Source organism: Lycorma delicatula, chromosome 8 (genome assembly GCF_047948215.1).
Source record: "Lycorma delicatula isolate Av1 chromosome 8, ASM4794821v1, whole genome shotgun sequence".
Lineage (NCBI taxonomy): Eukaryota > Metazoa > Arthropoda > Insecta > Hemiptera > Fulgoridae > Lycorma > Lycorma delicatula.
The window spans coordinates 18,782,984-18,800,821 of NC_134462.1; the positions used below are offsets into that span (position 1 = coordinate 18,782,984).

At 29.5% G+C, this 17,838-nt stretch overlaps 1 protein-coding gene across 4 annotated transcripts in view; it reads right to left on the reverse strand.

The window, feature by feature from the left end:
• The window catches only part of LOC142329226 (puratrophin-1-like), a 1,606,956-nt gene that overhangs the window by 1,002,190 nt on the left and 586,928 nt on the right, over positions 1-17,838 (reverse strand). The window lies entirely within an intron of this gene.

Sequence of the window (17,838 nt, forward strand, 5' to 3'; positions counted from 1 at the left end):
GGCAAAAACCTAAATCCAATTGAAATTCATCGGCAATTTTGTGACATGTAAGTACATGGAATAATGAGTGACGGTGGAGTGAGGCAATGATGCATTCAGTTTAAAAATGGCCGCACCAATGTTCATGATGAGGACTGCAATGGTCGGCCTAGCCTTGTAACTGTTGAACTGACGATGAAAATCTACGATAAAATCCGTGAAAAATCACCGCATTACGATTACGGAACTCTTGCTACATTTCCCTCAAATTTCACGAAGTTTGGTCATGAAACTGTATCGAGAAAGCTTGGTTATCACAAGTTTTGTGCAAGATGGATGCTAACAATTTAAGGCGGCAGATTTCTACAGAGAAGGAATTGAAAAACTAATGCCTCAACTTAAATGACGACTCTGTAGAAAAATAGTTTAAGATTAAAATTTATTTATTTTTTGGTTCATTTATTTCTTCATTTCAAAACGTAAGTTACTTTCTGGTCAGCCCTCGTATTTTTTTTAAATTCTCTACTCAGATTTTATATAAAGCCACTAAATTTACCCCCCTTAATCTGGGTCCAAGAATTACAATCGAAGGCGGAGAAATCAGCACGAGATAATTCGTCAGCCGGAACTCGCTAATGAAACATTTCCGAACTTATGTTTATTGAACTTTCTTTATTTTTATCACTAGAATATTTCCTGAAAGTTTCTTTACATTCTTCGGAAATCACTCAAAACAGTAATAAAAAAATGGAAAATATTTTTACGTGCTTAATATGTTTTACTTGAAAGCAAAAGAGTTATAAACCCTAAAAAACGGAAAGCCATATTGATGAGTGCTGAGACAGTGACAATTATAATAAATTTTCGGGTGAAACTAAAAATAAGAAATAGTTTTAAGGTGAAAATAATTTTACGTTTAATAACATTTGAAACCCAGTGTGTAATTCGATTCAAAAGACAATAAATATTCGTTATTACTGAGTTTTGTATCAAGATACTTTTAAAGAAATATGATTTAAAAGGAGAATCTAATTATAGTAAAGAATTATTGTGCGATGACATATAAACGCATAACTGATGGCAGGTTTAACTTCTACTAATCGATGATTCTCTCTCACCCACTAGTCATTCTGTCTTTCTCTATTTACTAATACTATAGCGAAATTATCAGCCGAAGTTTTCATATTTACGTCCTCAATTTCTAACAATTATTTAAGAGACAAGACAGTCATGCCGGATAGCTATAATATTTCTTATTTCATATTACTCTCTTGTTTCTTTTTAATTTTTAAAAAGTCTTGGCCATTCTATTTTAGCCGATAATAACTTCTTTACCTTATATCTTCTACTACTACGAAATATTTTACGATCGAAATTGAAACTTAAATTAAGGTCGATCTAGAGAGTGAATTTTAGATTTCATTTTCACTTCACCGCTCCATTCATTCAATAATTTATTCATTATTTTTTATAATTATCCTATAAAAGTTAATTTAGGCGATTAAAAAATGAACCCATTTTTTCTCAGTGCAAAATAAAAATTTCTATCGGTGGTTAATTATTGAAATAAATCTTTAAAAAAATTCTGTAAAAGTATCTGTATTACCGATGTAATTCTTTCAGAACGTTCAAGTCTTTCATAAATATGACATTGCCAAAACAACATAATATACGATTTATATAGAATACTTGAAATTAACGCTTAATGATGTAGAAGAACAGAACTTAATGCTGTTCTTCTATTAACTTCATTTTGGTGTTTCAAAGCGAGATATATGTACATGGTTTGTATTAATTTATACACTTTCGTGTAATGATTATATACGTATACCCTTTTGTAAGAAACGATCGAGAGATTATCAGCAATTTTAATTTAAATTCTTCGTGTTTCATTATCGATCTTTTCTTTATATTATCGATTGAAATTAAGATGCTATTAAAATATTGTTCAGAAGAGGCTGACAACACACACCCACACCCACACCTTAATTTAAAATATTTTTTATCTTATTTTAATATAATATTTTTTCGTTTATTTAATTCAATGATTCTAACAAAAGCGCGTGCGCATACCGTATTTATTCATGCGGGTGTGGCGATACTAGCACTGTCGGTCGGCACTAACGAAACTGATGTAATTTCACAACTTACGTAGAACAAATATCGTTGGTACGGTCGCCAGACTAGTGTAGGCGTTAAGACTTAACGCACCAGGTACCGATTCAACTACTTTTAAACGCATTTGAATACTAGATCGTGGATACCGGTGTTCTTTGATGCTCGGGTTTCAATTAACCACATATTACTTACACTTAACTGCACTTCACTTACACTTATACTTATCATCCTCATTCATCCTCTGAAGTCATACCTGACGTTGATTCCCGGAGGCTAAACATGAAAAATGGTACCGAGTCAACTGGGGGATCGAATTCGAGTATAAATTAATTTTTATACTTCAAATATTATTTATTTATTCTACCGCTCACCTCTGCAATCACAACATTATAGTCATTTAAAGATTTTTTGAGTTAACAGTTAAAAATAAAAAAAAAATTTGCAAAAAAAATTATGTAAAATCTTATAACTGTTAACAAATGTGCCTAAGAAAAATATGACAATTAGTCGAAATTTCGAAATACTAAGGGTGACCTGGGTGTACAGCCTTACCCCTCGACCTTTTAAGTTAAACATTTAATGGCATCCTATATATAAAAGTAATCTGATCAATTTTGGTCAAAATCCATCCAGTAGTTTTTGGAGGTATAAGGCGATTTAGAGGTCATCACCAAACACATGTACATTGGAACAACCAGAAAATTTCCAACCGGATTTTGTAGATTCCATAGGTGTCAAAACTTAAGATCTGGGGAAAACCTTAAATACTTCACCTTCTAGGGCTACCATAAAAAAAAAAAAATGGCATGTATATTTGACCTTCTCCGGCTTTTAATAAAAAAATTTAAATAGAGAAAAATAAAAAATAAAAAAAAATCATCCTCGGTTTTTAGGATGATCCCGTTCCTCGAGGATGCTACCGGCCCTCGAGGATGATCTCGGTGCTCGTGGCGACGAGAACCTTGTCGTGATCGTGTGGAGCGAGGGATGTTTACCGTGCGGGGTGCGTTCGACTGTCCGACGCGGACGTACCTCGAGGACGATCCGAGTCGTGGTAGTCGTTGCACCAAGTGGAGTCGCCCGCCCTGTCTGAGGTCTACGTTGTAGCTCGTGCACCAGGAGGTGTTGTCTTCTGCGCGTGCGGACAAGATGGCGGCGGACACGATGGCAGGGACAAAATGGCGGCGGACAAGATGGCTGCGGACCAGATGGTGGCGGACGCCGCCATCTTGTCCGCCGCCACATTGTACGCGGCCATCTTGTACGCCGCCATATTGTCCGCGGCCATCTTGTCCGCAGCCATCTTGTACACCGCCATATTGTCCGCGGCCATCTTGTCCGCAGCCATCTTGTCCGCGCCATCTTGTACGCCGCCATATTGTCCGCGGCCATCTTGTCCGCATGCGCAGCAGACACCACCTCCCGGTTCACGAGCCGCAACGCAGACGTCAAACAGGGCGGGCGACTCCTCCTGTTGCATCGACTACGACGACTCGGATCGTCCCCGAGGTACGTCCGCGTCGGACGGTCGAATCTTCAGTCGAACGCATTCCGCACATAGCCTAAGCGTTACTTGTAATAATAACAGTAGAATCGACAATGAAAACAAACGTACGAAAAAATTATTGTTAATTCTAAATAATAACATTTTTCACACCGAACTAGTCTAGCTTATTCGCTATTCTTTGACGAGCCAATCAGAAAAAGTTATATGACGTCACTCGTGTACATTAGGATAAAATTAAGAATAAATCAATTTATTTAACATACTACAAAAGGGTAATAACAAATAAAATCAAGCACTAATTGAAGTTTTTTTTTTTTTTTTAATCATTATTTAATGAATTATTAATACTAATTACTTAATAATAAAATAATAACTGCTGAAACATAAAAAGTATAATAAATTAAAAGTGCATATATAAAAGCATAGATTGCGTGTTGTCCTATTACTATGGTGGCGGACGCCGCCATCTAACACACCGCCATCTTGTTCGCCGCCATATTGTCCGCGGCCATATTGTCAGTCGCCATCTTGTACGCCTAAATATTTTACGATTCCAATGTTTCTGATTATGATTTATTATGTTTTTATGATTTCAATGTTTCCGATATGTGTGTCTGCTATAGACTAAAGAACTACAGGACCGATTTACGCGCGGGGAAAAGGGAGAAAGGAAAAATTGTAAAAGGAGAAGAGGGAAAAATCGGAAAAGGTAACATGGAGGAAGGGTGAAATGGAAAGAAATGGGGGAAAAAAGGGAAATGGGGGGAAAAAAGGGGAAATGGGGAAATAGAAATGAGAGAAAGGGGATGGGAATATGGTAAAAATGAAAATGGGATAAGGGGAAATGGGAGAAAGATTAAAAGGGAAAGGTTAAATTTTATGAAGTTACGTAATATTCGTTTTGTTAATGTTTTATCAAACTTTCAATTGTGTTCATATAATCTGTATGTATATATATACATATCATCCTCGAGGATTATCCCGGTCCACGAAGATGATACCGGTCCTTGAGGCTGCAGAGACCACCTCCTGATGCACGAGCCACAACGCAGACCTCAAGTCTAACGACTACGACGACTCGGATCGTCCTCGAGGTACGTCCGCGTCGGACAGTCGAACGCATTCAGCACAGTAAACATCCCTCGCTCCCCGGGATCACCCTCGAGGACCGGGATCATCCTCGAGGACCAGAAACATCTTAACAATCAGGTTGGAAAGACTGCGGGCTACGGCGTCAATAAAGACGTCACAATCCAAGATCGCCGTCCACCGCCATCTTAAAAAGCGCTACGTTGTTACCGACGTCTTAATTCAAGATGGCCTACCGCCGCCATCTTGTCCGCAGCCATCTTCTTCTTCTTCTTTTTCCTGTTTAGCCTCCGGTAACTACCGTTTTTAGATAATACTTCAGGGGATGATTGAGGATGATATGAATGAGTGTAAATGATGTGTGGTCTTGTACATTCTCATTTCGACCAATCCTGAGATGTGTAGTTAATTGAAACCCAACCACCAAAGAACACCGGTATCCACGATCTAGCATTCAAATCCATGTAAAAATAACTGGCATCTTTAACTTTTCTGCATCTTAGATCTAAAATTTAAAAAAAATTTAGACATTTTATAATAACTATATATGCAGTATAAATTGTCAAAAGTTGTTTGAAAAACATATAAACTGGAGAACCATAGAGAAAAATAACAAAAAAACAATAAAAATCAATAAGGGTTGATTTTTTGAAATTTTTTTATTAATATATGCATGGTAGGTAAAAAAAATTTACTTTTATAAAATTTTCTCTAAAACTCCTCTGAAGATATTTACATTAGTTTATTTGCAAATTTCGAAACCCCTATACCCTAAACCCCACCCCTAAACGAAAAAAATAAAAATGATCAATGTCCCATATATATAAATACTTGAGCTAAATTTAAAAAAAAAATTAGTCGGGTCAATCCTGAGATATAAGACTAAAAGCAGTGCCACACTCATACATACATTCTTACATACTTTTTTTTTTTTTGGTCTAGATGAACTAATTGGACCCTGAAAAGTAAAAATTTGCAAAAAAAAAACCGATACCCTATTTTTAACATGATTACCATCAACTACGACCTTATGAGTATTTTGTTGACTTTGCACTTTAATATGTATTTTAGGTATATTCACAAATACAAAATTAATTTAATTTCCCCATAATTATTTATTTTATTAAATACTTTACACTTCTGTGGAGAGATCTTTCCGAATTTTTTATATTTTGCTTTGATATCTCCACAAAACATACAATTGGCGAGATCCTATAGAAAATGTTAACTTTTTTCTTGTATGTTTCTTTAATTTCTTTAAGAAAATTAATTTTTTCTACAAACAATGCAAATAAAAACGCCGAATTATAATAGTTTTTTCATTCTTAGCTAAAAAATGTATTATCATTGTTTTGATTGTGAGCAGGAAAGAAATTAGTTGCCTGCAAGAACCCTTGAACTACCATTCAAGATCGGGTGATTTCTCTTCACAGCAGTTGTTCTGATCTGAATAAAAAGTCTTTTCTAACAATCTAACATTTTTGCTTATCGCTGATTCTTAATTTTGATATTTTGGGGTTATTATACCATGAGAATGCTGGAATTTGTATAACAGGTGAATCGTTAAGTGATCTATGGGTCGATAAAAGGATTCTGTTTCTTGTCGAATGTTCAGATCGGATAAAATCATAAATCTTTCTTCAAAACGGTATAACTAAACGATCTACGCTATAAATATTCAAGAAAGGTTTGTTTATATATCAAAAATGTATTTTAATTAATCTTGCCGATGTGTGTTACAAGAAGTATTTTTAAAAATTACAAAAATTACTTTGATAGTATAGTTTAAAAACTCCCTAGTGGTAACATAAAGATAAAAATTTACATAAATATAAAGTCAACAACATTCCGTATTTGAAAATGTTAAAAATACACACACACACACACACACAAATATATATATATATATATATATATATATATATATTTAATTCAAAACTTAGGTTAAATATTTTTGCATAAATTTACTAAAGTTAAAATTTACATAAAAATTAAATGTTGTTATGATGGATAGAAATTACATAAATTATATCAGAATTTAATTAATTTTAAAATCATTTATACAGGTAAAAAATGGTAATAATACAATTAATATTACTAATTAATAAGCGAATAAATTTGTAAATAAATGAATAAAGCAAAATAAAAAAAAGAAAACAAATTAATTCTTTCATTCATGAATGAACGAACAAGTAAATGTGTTGCTTATATATATATATATATATATATATATATATATATATATATATATATATATATGTGCATACAATATGAATGGAATATACAAATACATGAATAAATATGACAAGACAAGATGTGTTTATAAATAAAGTGTAATTATAAATCGGTTGCACACGCCTACAAATAAACTAACCGCCTATGTCATATACTCTGCATATATATATATATGTCTTTTTTATAACGGAATTATGCAAGTGGGTCTTTCTGTCTATATGGTTGTTGTCTATTTAGAAATAACAAGTCCACACCTAATACTTAATAATATCTATTGTTTATTTAAATTACAAAATGATTTTACAAATTTAATACTAGTTGAAAGTTGTAATAATTAAATAAGAACAACAGCTACAACAAAAATAACGACTACAAAAATAATAAGAAAAATTAGTTGTTAATTTCTACAAAAAAAAAAAAAAAAAATAGTTTAAACATTATTACATTGAACATAAAGTAGCGATTAAAATAAATTCATTTACGCGTTGCTTTTACCCCGAACTATTACAATAAAAGTGTTGATGATTATCTTAGAATATAACCAATACAGTTCCAGTGTCATGTTTATGACCTTGACTGCGTGTTGTGTAATGCGCATTACACAAAATCTATACAGTAAAATTCCATTATCAATTGTTTCAATAATGACGATTACATATTTGATAAATAATTATTTGTAAAAGAGACTGGCTGCCATTCAGTAACTCCCGACTTCAATTCTAATACGAATTTGACCAATTTTACTTCCTTGAACAAAGTAAAGAAAGTATTGTGATCGCAAAACATTTCCGTTTTTAGATATCAACGGAAAGATCCATTTTGACCAGTTTCGGCACGACATCTGTACGTACTTATGTATTTCGCATTAACTCAAAAACGATTAGCCGTAAGATGTTGAAATTTTGGATTTAGGACTGTCGTAACATCTAGTTGTGCACCTTCCCCTTTTGATTGCAGTCGACTAGACCACAAAAGTGTCCAAAAAATACCCAAAATCCAAACAAATTTGGATTTTGGACTTTTCTTAACTGCAGTAATAAGCTCTCATTGAACATTTAAGTTAATTTGTCTTTTGGGAGCTATCGAAAAAATAATTGAACGTAGAGAACTTACAGCTGTGACAACCTTAACCAAAATGGTACCCATTTTTTTCTTTACGATTTCTTTCAAAAATGGCGTACAATACCTCTTAATTAACTCTTCAATTGGAAATAAAAATTAATTTTATTAACTTTTTCTACTTCAAAGATCTATTTTTCGATATGAGACAAATACTTGGAGTACTTTTAAAACTAGATGTGAAAATATTAAATGGCCTCTATTTAGGTTACGGTTCCTGCAACCTGAAGTATTTTTAGGTAAAAAAAAACTTTTTTTTATACCTTCTTACTTTTTTGTACGAAGTAAGACCTCATTAAAAAGCTTTTCAACGATATATCATAAGTGGTACTTATTTTCATTGGTGCCAGAGTTATAGTAAAAAAAAAAATCTTAGTGAAATATTTGGATCCTACAAGTGGAAGGCACATCCCAAAGAATCCGACTTCATACACATTTTTTTTTTTAAATTTTAATGTATTGATTTATTAATAATTATACCCACTGTAAAAAGATTTTTACAATAAAAAATAATTCAATAATAATAAAATACAAAATATGAAATTTAAATTTAAAAGGTACGTTTTTGACACACCAGTCTAAAAGGTAATCAAACATTATTTAATGTTTTTAAACGACCTGTGAAAAAATTAAAAGGCAAACATTTTAGTTATGGTTGTATCCCAATGTTATTTACATCAAAATTTTGCAATGCCATTTAAAATGATATCACATCCTTACTATTTCTATTTAAAATTATTGTGTTTGTTTCATGAAGATTTGCTAAATTTAATATTTCTATGTTTTTGAGTTGAACATTTATTTAATAAGCGTTATTAACATTTGGTGAATGTGTGTACGCGCGCGCGCGCACGCTCGCTTGTGTGTGTTTGTATTATATATATATATATATGTAAAGTTACAAATGTGAAACTATATACCGTAACTTTATTATACACGTGGAATTTTATATGATGAATAAGCAATTAATTATTAACACTTATAATAATTTATAAACGCCTAGAACAACAAAATAATAAAATTAGCCTAATCAGGATAGTTACAGACAAAAAATGCAATATTTAATGCTGAATGTTATTTATTGATGTATCTAAATATACAATTTTCATTTAATGATATTTTTTCTATCGATATTGCGAAAGCGATACAAAAAGTTAGCAAATTATTAATAATTATTCATTTAATATTATAAAAAATATACGAATTTAGAAATATAAAAAGGTAAAGATTACAATAAAATAAATTTTCTATAATTCTGTCAATAAAATGTATTACATAATCATAGTGTCAAGAAGATAATCTAATGTAATGAATAAAATTATTCAAATATATTTTAAATACCAACATAATAGATTACTAACAATACATAACCATAAATAATTATTAGATACAATGTGTGTGTGTGTGTGTGTGTGTGTGTGTACACACACACATACACACGAGATATATATATATATATATATATATATATATATAAAAGAATAATTCACTTGAGTTCTTATAACTACAAATTTCTTATTAAAAAATTTAAAAAACTCGGCTATGGTGGTCAAGTAGTAGTTTTGCAAACTCATAAAGAAATCTATAAATCTGTAAAAAAATCTGAGAACGAAGTTGTAATACTTTCCTGGCATCGGTTATTTATCGTTATATAATGGAAAAATAATGGTACATGAAAAAATTTACCTAAGATTCCTTTTTTTGGGGTGGGGGTAATTTATGATGAAGTTTTATTGTAAAATTATCATTATATGTTTAATTTTTTAGACAAGAAAAGTTTAAAAAACTTTAAAAAACGGTATAATCTTTTTCAATTTCTAAACTCACCTTCCCAGAAAAGCTTGTGATTTTTTTGTCGAAAAATCAAATATTCTACGGAAACAAGTAGAACCAATAGAATGATTCCTAAGATTTCACTTTTGTGGATGGGAGTGAATTATGATGAAATTTTATTGTAATATATAATTAAAAGTTTAATTAAACTAAAAATTTAAAAAATATATATTTTTAAACTTTTTTATTGGCATATACACCACAATATTGCTACCAAAGTATTTTTTTTTTCATTTACTTGCACTTCTACTAGACTTAGGAAGACAAAAAAATCTATGTGGAGAACACATGACTTCCTTGTATGCCTATTAAATTGCATTTACACATTTTTTTCAGGATGTAAAGTACATAAAATTTTATTTCATTAAAAACGTCCGATATTTTTTTCATTTTTTTTTTTGTTATTGAATTATTCATCATAATTTTTTTTATAATGAGAGGTTAATAATAAATAAATTTTAATTAAACAAAAAATAAAAAAAAAAGATAAAGGAGATGAAAAGTCTCATTCGAACCGATGTGCCTTCCCGAAGATCCAAATATTTCATTAATTAAAATTTAATTTCTCTATAACTCTGGAACCGATGAAAATAAGTACCACTTATAATACATCATTGAAAAGTTCTCAATGAGGGCTTATTACTGCAATTAAGAAAAAGTCCAATTGTTTGGATTTTGGGCTCTATTTGGACACTTTTGGTTCAGTTGACTGCAATCAAAAAAAGGGGGGGTTGCATAACACTAAATGTTACAACAATCCGATATCCATAATTTCAACATTCTACGATTAATCGTTTTTCAGTTATGCGAGACACAAACGTATGTACAAACTAGTCAAAATGTATTCAGGAATGATCAAAATATTTCCGTTTAAATGTTAAAACCGAAATTTTTCGCGATAACAGTATTTCCTTTACTTCGTACAAGGAAGTAAAAGTAGAAAAAGATCCGCGTTTCGACTATTAAACAGTTACAAGTAGTAATAAAAGGTTAGTAAATATAAGTAAAAAAACAAAATATTAAATAAAAATTATGAATCTGTAATAACTCACTCTCCTCTCGTTCACACTCTCCCTAATATATATTTTTCTGTTTATTGAAATTTTGTATATAAATAAGATTATACTCATTTGGGACTATTTTCGTCCAAGAGTTAAGTAATCATTAGGTAAATTGCCCTCATAGTATGCGGATGTGACAGCACCCCGATATATTCATTTCAATATTTATTTTAAACCTTACACAGTAGCCTACTTTTATATAAAATGTAAAATAATTAATAATTGTGTCGTGGGGTAATGATCGACTACAAATTTCCCATCGCAACAATTTAAACGATAAACACTATACTTATATTAATAAAAATAATAAGTTTTTGACGAGATATTATCGTTATTATTTAACTGAACCTCTGTTTAACAATGATTAAATATACACACCAATCAAATTTGCCAAAAACCTGTTTACAGAATAGGAATAAAATATTAAAGGCCATCTTTATTACCGTAACCGGAAATGTTCCATTTAACAGGGGGAAAAAATATATATATATATATAATTTATATTGTTTTATTTTTATACAAATAGTCAATTAAAAACAAACAAACTGGAATGCAAAATTTAACATTATATGTAAAATAACGGTAAAATATCATCTCTAACGAATGAAATGACTACTAATATAGTTTTAAAATAACTAAAAATGCGCTAGAGTAGCATTTTATAACAAATATATAGCGAAATCGATAATTATTTTAAGTTAGCATATACTTTTTTTAAATTAATACAAAGAGATATTAAATTACAGACAATTAGGCCAATTCATATATGTATATAAAGAAGAATATTTGTGTGTCCGTTTTTTCTTATATAGATCTACAGTTTTATTCCGATGAAATTTTGCTCACTAACAGTTCCAAACAAGATGAAAATTGTTATTTACATTTAATTTAAAAAAAAAAATTACCGCCCCTTTTCATTCGCTCAGATGTAGCTTCTAACCAACCGCAAATTTTGCAATGACAAAAATATACCAAGACAATAAAGATTTTACATGGACATCGTTTGAAGATTTTTTTTTTCATGGGCGACAAAAAATTACGGGTTGATCAACGATGTCCTAATACAACTGGCTTATGATAAAAAAACATTGTTTTTTTTCATTCGCGCAAACATTTAGTGTAAATGTTAAAACAGCATTATAAATAATCCTTACAGACGAATGTAAAGTAGTCATACAGGCAGACGAGAGGCCATCCGGTAAACTTGAACGGCGCTTTAACTTAACCGTTAACGATGTAGCGATAATCATTTTTGATCAGCAGTAGTACTATCATCGTGACATAATTATTCAAAGACGGAGCGAAAATTTGTTGTAGGTTCCAAAAAGTTAGCCGGCCTCTGTGGCGCGAGCGGTAGCCTCTCAGCCTTTCATCCTGAGGTCCCGGGTTCGAATGCCGATCAGGCATGGCATTTTCACACTCTAATCATTTCATCCTCTGAAGCAATACCTAACGGTGGTCCCGGACCCTCAAAAAGAAAAGGTTCCAGAAACTTACCGTTCATATGCTGTTCTGCAATATCTTCTAGGAGGGCGAGGAAGGTTACGACTTTAACATCACGTAAACAGATTCCCGCACGGAAAACAGTACTCAAAAAAACTGTCTCTTCTATGAACATTAAATTAGTGTATAAAATTAAAAAACGCTGAACCCGTTGAACTGGTTTCACATATAATAGAGATGTTGAACATACCGGATAACCGAGGGGCAACCCGGGTACACGGTTATATATATATATATATATATATATAAATCATGTTTTTATCATTTTTAAAAAATTTTATTTTAAATAACAGTTAATAGATATTTAATAGCAATAAAAGTATATAAATTTAGCTGGGAAAGATTAAAGATTGTACTATATGATGGTATTACAACCACTTGACCAGGTCACTTAGTTAACCTCATATACAGCTACAATCTCCAACACGAATGCACACACACACTCACGAACCTAACACGTATAAATAATAAATGCATTAATATCACCCATTATGGTTACCTTTTTATAAAGAGTTACCTATTTATATATATATATATATATATATATATATATATATATATATATATATTCCTGCTAAAACAAGTCGATACACTTTTTTAATTAGTGAACTAATGAATAATAATTAATAAATGGATTCGGGCGCGATAAATTACGACAAACTACGTTATCGATTTATCGATAACGTAGTTTTTTTATCGATAAGTGATATCATTAACGATTTAATTTATTCATCTTTAATTTATTTATTTATTTTTTTGCACGATGATATCGCCACATAAGCTTGAAGATTATGCTGCGAGGGATAATTGACTTTTGTAGAATATGAAAAGTTCCATGCCTGACCGGGATTCGAACCTGGGACCTACTCCTCATGGAAGTTGGAGACGATACCACTATTAATTTAAATAATAATAAAACCATGAATAATATGTGAATCATATTATTCAGAAATAACTAGCGTTTCAAAACTAGCCAAAAAATATAGTAATTAAAGCCTTTCCTGTTATCTTCAAATATATTATTCCAGGTCTACCAAGACACATTTTCCGTTTAAAATAAACACAATTACTCTTGAGTGAAATTTACTCTCTCATTTATGGCAGTAGTATTTCAAATGCTTATAACATTTGTCATAATATAATATAAAACAAGAAATTAATATTATAATTTTTTGTAAAAAATTTTTATTTTTCCTAATTTTCCAGCTACTGCCGCTCTGGATGTGTGTTGTGTGTTTGTGCGCGCGCGTGTGTGTAGGGAAACGAAATTACTGCTACTGGTTTGCCAGGGTTAATGTAGCTGCAATGTACGTGTAAATATACCGGTAAACATGCAGCCTTGAAAAGACTCTGACCTGACCACTCCTGAGACATGTAGTTGATTGAAACCCGGTCACCGAAGAACACACCGGTATTCACAGTCTATCATTCAACCTTTACAAGGACTCAAACCTTTGAATTCTAGACTTCGTAGAAAATAATACATTTTATCTACATAATATATGTTTAGCGAAGGAAATAGAAAGATCATTATCAATTGGTTTCTGCCTGGCGGCAAGTACTTTACGCCAACCATCCATTTCTGTCCCAAGCTTCTCCTTCGTTCCTTTGTAGTTTATCTTTACCTCATCTATTAACGATATTTTATAGACTAAAAAAAAATAAATAAGCCAGAATTTCAGTCGAAGGTATTTTTTTATGAAATGGATAAACTTTGATTTCGTAATTTTTATTTTATATAAATATGATAAATGAATATAATATTACAGTTGTAATCGGTCTAAAAAGAAATCAAGATACTTTTTAAAAGAAAAGTGGCATATCCGTTTACAGAAATAACAACCATCCTATTCAAACTTTATTATGAATCTACCTGTTTTCTATCGCTTTCTTCACAAAAATAAATGTGTTGATCCAAATCAGTAAACTAAGCTTACCGTAATTCATGTGATAAACACTGATAAATCCCACTTGTACTTCACCACACATTATTACAGCCATTAAAAAACCCATAATTAAATACACAGCCCCTACATGTTTACTTTTGAAAACAAAAAAAATATTATCGTAGCATTAGCAATATAAATATTTATCTTTCAATATAGAGTAAATTGTTTTAAAATTAAATATTTAAAATAACTTTTAATTTTTATTTAAATTGAAGATAAAAAATAAATCAATAATTCTCAATATTTTTGAATACGATTATATTTAGGTCACTAGGTAACCTAACAATTTTTTTTCATATCTCGTTCTTTGTTTTTATAGTGTTAGTTATTTGTTTCATGAATCAATATATTAGAAGGATAAAAGTTTTATTGCATACATTAATTTAATAATCTCGTTACTAAATATATATGTATATACTTAAGTTTTTTTTTAATTATTATTTTTACAATATCGAATTTATTAAGCAAATAATTTAAATAAAAGCTAGCAAAGTATTGCATGACTTTCTCGGCCATTAATAATTAAAAGAAAGGCAAAAAACAAAAAAAAATGTATTTTTTTAGAGGTTAGGAATAAACTTTTAGGAAACTTTTTTCTAAAAATATTCACATATAGTTAAATTTTACAAAGTTGCTTAAGAAAGATTTTCTGTAAATTTAACGTCCGCTTTAATAAAAGCTAAATGAAAAAAATAAAATTTAACTTGTTTTTTTTTTCAAAAACAAAAGCTCCACATATAAAGTATTAACTTTAAGTTAATACTTTTTTTTTGAAAATATTTAAACCGATGGAAGATAAAGCAAAAGGACAAAAAACATTATTTTAATTTTAAGAGATGGGGTTTGATTTTTTCAACCCCAAAAGTAATATTTGGCTAATTTAATATATCTATTGTAGTGTCATGTATACAATCGGTGTTTATGCTATAAAATCCCCATCCCCTTGACGAATAAAAATATTAATATGATCACTATCCTATATATAGAAATATTTGAGAAAAATTTGAAGATAGTAGAGGTTTGGTCGATCATGAAATAAAAGACCAAAGCAGTGCTACCACCCATACGTATGCACTTACATACATACATATAAAATTTTTGGAGGGTCTCAATTGATAATTTAACGTTAAACAATAACAATAAATACGGTAAAACAAACAATAAAACATTTTTTACATGATCATAATACTTTCCCCTTTAATCCACTTGTTCTGCTACATTAAGCGGGAAAGTAAAACTTATACTATAAAATATTTCATTAATAAATGTATTCAAAAAAAAAAAATATGGTTGTCCGTTGCTAGGATGAATTAGGCACTATATATTAAAATCTTTAAATATTTCCTTAATTATAAATTTTATTGGTTTAAATTTTAGTAAACTTTAAACATATATATTAATATGTAAATTAATACAATTAACTTCGGGTATATTTTTTAAAAAAATTAGTAATAAATTGATTACACTATAAAAAAATTACGCTATGTACATAAAAGTAAGCACTATAAAAAAAAATTACCAGATATGTAAATAAGGTAGTAATAATTTAACATGAGTAAATGTAAATTCCTGATATATAAATGAATTCCTTCCTTATATGAAAACATAAAAAGGAAGAATAAATCAGTTTAAAAGACTAAATAAATAAACGTAACAACTTTTCAATGAAATAAAAAAGGTAAAAAAGTTAGTGTCAAGTAGATAAAATATAAACTTTGTTATGAAAGAACGGACGTCAAGAGTCCGGAAAGAACATGGCCATTAGCCCGGTGGAAATTTTAATATGAAAAGATGCCATGCCTAACCGGGATTCGAACCCGGGATCACCACACGAAATGCCGAGACGCTTTCACAAATAATAATTTATTAATAAAATTGAAAATAATTTATTAATAAAATACAAACTTTTAAAAGACTAATTTTTTTCGGCTTTATGATATCTCTACATAAGCATGAAACATGTGCGTGGAATAAGGAAATGGAATTTTTTAGCACATAAAAAAAGTCATACCTGACCGGGATTCGAATCCGGGACCTCCGGATTAAAAGCCGAAACGCTATGATATCACTCCTCTACGGAGATCGGCAATTTAAAAAGGCATATCTACGAAAATTGTAAATTTTTGTTTTTGGGAATTTTTTAGCATCATAACAATCGGTAACCGTTCGAAGTTTTAAAATTATCTATCCACAATATCTAACATTTAAAAGAAATGTACATGTATTAAATTTACTAGACTATAAAAAATAAGGGCAATATTTATTATACATATTTACATTAAACAACATAATTTGAAAGTTGTTAAAAAACAAAATACTGTTTCACATATGGAATTAAGCAACAAACTAAACGAATAATTATTAAGCAATAACTTTCAACATGTATGTATGTATATATATATATATATACATTAATAATGAAAATATGTTTAAAAAAGTACGTTGCAAAATTAAGTTTTGCTTGACCAAATATTTTAATACAGTATATTAAAAAACATTTAAATCGACAGATAATGAATTGTAAGATATCAAAATCGGTCATTTAAATAGAAAATTTTATAAAAAATAAATAATCTAACTTAATTTTTTTTCGATTTTAGATAATTTTAGGTTTATTATACAGTTTCTGAAAATTTAATTGAATATTGATCGATACTTCTATTTTACACAAATAAAAAAAATTAATGAATTATAAAAATAAAAAATTTTAACACGAAGCTTAAATAATTATTAATTTTTTTACTGAAATCTTAATTGGATAATCTAATTAAATTTCAATCAAATAATTTATTACTACTGAATAAATATTCATAATTTAAATTTTATTAATTATAAGTTTTTACGCTCCAGATTTATTTGTTAAAAATGCCCTACTATTTTGAAGAATGCGAGGTAAAATAATGTTAGCTAATAATATAAGGAACCTAAATGTATTTAATATGATAAAATAATACATCAGTATTTTATTTCTAAGAATTTTTTTTCTAAATAAATTATTATTTTGTTAAAAAATTTTCATTAAGAAAGTAAAAAATTGAATCTAATACCATGGTTTTAAATTATGAGGTAAGTTTCCTCAAAAACGTTTAAACCAAAAGACAAACCACTAAAACAAAAAATGGGATCTTAAAATACCATTAACTGAGACATCTTTTGAAATGAAATTGAATTGACCGACTTAATTTCACTTCACATTAAAATACTGTTTATTTTTAATAGCGCTATTAAATTTTAAATATATTAAATTTTTTGACATTTTCTATTATTATAAATAATTATCTGGAGGTATAATACAATTTTATGCAAAAAATTATTTTTTTTTATTTTTTGCTATCAAACTTACTGGCATTATTATTCACTAAATTGGTTTACTTATAAATAAATACATCTATTCTTTTTTTTTTAATAATTTTTATATATTTATATTTTTAATATTTTGTAATAC